The following is a 2290-nucleotide window of genomic DNA, read 5'->3' as shown; positions in this document are numbered from 1 at the left end:
CACAATATAAAAAACACAATGAGAAAAAAAAACACAATGATAAATACAATTGTATAACACAATTTTAGTAAAACACAATACGTAAAAAACCCACTATTTTTTTAATTTTTATGTAACAATATGGTACTCATATAAAAGATAAAAAGACACTCGTTATTATGGTGAATTTGTTTTTCAATAAAAACGTCGTAAAAAAAAGTTATGGGCGTTTTAATTTGATGGGGGAATTTGGCATGTGCCTTGCATGTGGAGAGAGAAAGTCAACAAATGTGTTATTCTTTTTATACCCTTTCCCTTGTTTTCACACATGATTTCCACCTAAACTAATCTCAACCCTCCATGTTTAAAATCAATGGACAAGATTGCTTCATATCCTTCATACAAAAACTTCAAACATATATAGAAAAAACCCGTAATTGATCATAATTGATCATGTGTGAGGCCTGATAATTATCTAGAGTTTGTGAAATTTGTTCAGATCATTAAAAGATTAATTAACAAGAAAAAGATAAAGTATATAGAAAGCCAAAACAATCATTTACAAAATTCATGCATGCATGTACCCTTCAATATCAAATTTATCACAATGAGAACCCAAGTGAATCGGCTGCCGATCTAGCCATTATCCCTTGAAACTCCGTAAAACTAATCACACCATCCCCATCCGTATCCGCCTCCCGAACCATAGCGGACAGCTCACGGTACGACAAAGGCTGCCCCATTTTCGTCATTGATTTTGCCAGCTCGGCCGGTGTAATGAACCCGCTATTGTCCCGATCAAACGATTTAAAAATCTCAAGAAGTTGTTGCTGATTCATTAATATATCGTCACTCATCATTTGAGAAGAGAAACAACTCACCAATTCATCAAACTCCACAGACCCGCTCCCGTCCGAATCCATGTGGTTGAAGAGTCTATGAATTTGATCGCCCGAGGGTTTGAGGCCGAGGGAGCGGAGGAGGGCCGCTACCTCGAGGTGGGTGAGGGACCCGTCTTTGTCTAGATCAAATCGGGCGAATATTTCCCGAAGTTGTTTAAGTTGGTCCTCCGGCAACCTTGACATGATGGTGATCGAATGGTGATGATGGTGGCAATGATGGCCGCGGTGTTATTGATCTATAGGGGATGTGATAATTAGAGGGGGTGGGTGTTTTGGATCGGTGGCAATAGAGGGCGGTGGGTGGTGGTTGATGTTGGTGGTAAAATGGTATGCATGGATTCATGGAGAATTATGCGATGGATGATCACCATTCAATAGGTTAACAACCATGATTTATTGGGAGTTTAATAACAACCATGTTAATAATAAGTCTTATAAAAAAAAAAAGTTTTCCTACAATTATGGGTGTTTGTGACTTTAGTCTTTATGCATAGTGAAAAGAAGAATGCAAATAACAAAAGAGGTGTGTGTTTGTGTTTTCCTCTTTTTAAATGGCCCAAAAAGGAAAGGAGAGAACCCAAAATTCGGTGTAGTTTTAATCTTTAAAAAACGTTTCAAACATAAATTAAAAGTGTCATAAGGTTAAATAACAATATGTGCTATAGCAAAAGACAAAAGTGATAATGGTAATGAAAACGCGATCATGAATATGACATTTTGGCATAACCAGCTTCACTATCTCTAAACATATGGTATAATGACTGATCTTTTTCTAACTATTTAATGCATTTTATAAATTAGATTTAAATAGTTAATATTAATTAATTTTAAACAACTACCAATCCAAATTGTCGATTCAAACAAGCGTTAGAAAACGTTTAGACCAAAATTTTTTTGCTAAAAATCAATTCTGTTTTCCTTAAAAGTTTATATCAAACTGTTTTAAAAAGGATTCATCAAGACTTCGTATTTAGCCTTTTGAAATAAACTAAACCATAAATTATTTGAGAAAAAGTCATATTAATTCTTAAACCAAATCTATATATATTAAAGAAATATGATTTCTAATATATATATATATATTAAAAAAATACATTCTAACCTTTTGGTTTATTTTTCCATTTCCATAAATAACAAGCCATTATAGAATTTTCTTATCAATAAAATAATTCAATAATAAAATAAATATTTAACATTAAATTTAATGCATTTTTAGTAATAGTAATGTTTTAATTACACGTTTTTACACCTACATTGAATACATTAAAATATGTTGTGTAACCCTAATTATTTTCAAGAGATGGTCATACTTGTACCTTTGTTGTTTTAAATTTTATATGTTTATTCGATGATTTCTATACTTCTACCCGTGACGGCCACGGGTCAATTTGATTCACTTTCAAAATTCA

The 2290-nt window shown here is 32.8% G+C and overlaps 1 pseudogene; it reads right to left on the bottom strand.

Moving 5' to 3' along the window:
- Positions 1-563: 563 nt before the first annotated feature.
- Positions 564-1064, bottom strand: LOC143619630 (putative calcium-binding protein CML16 pseudogene; annotated as a pseudogene).
- Between the last annotated feature and the right edge of the window lie 1226 nt (positions 1065-2290).

The sequence above is a fragment of the Bidens hawaiensis genome, unplaced genomic scaffold (genome assembly GCF_021521415.1).
Source record: "Bidens hawaiensis isolate Kalapana, Puna unplaced genomic scaffold, B.hawaiensis_p1.1 tig00002477_1, whole genome shotgun sequence".
NCBI classification, from domain to species: Eukaryota; Viridiplantae; Streptophyta; class Magnoliopsida; order Asterales; family Asteraceae; genus Bidens; species Bidens hawaiensis.
Note: the sequence above shows the minus strand (reverse complement) of the source record. Positions and strands in the feature narration are given on the sequence as shown.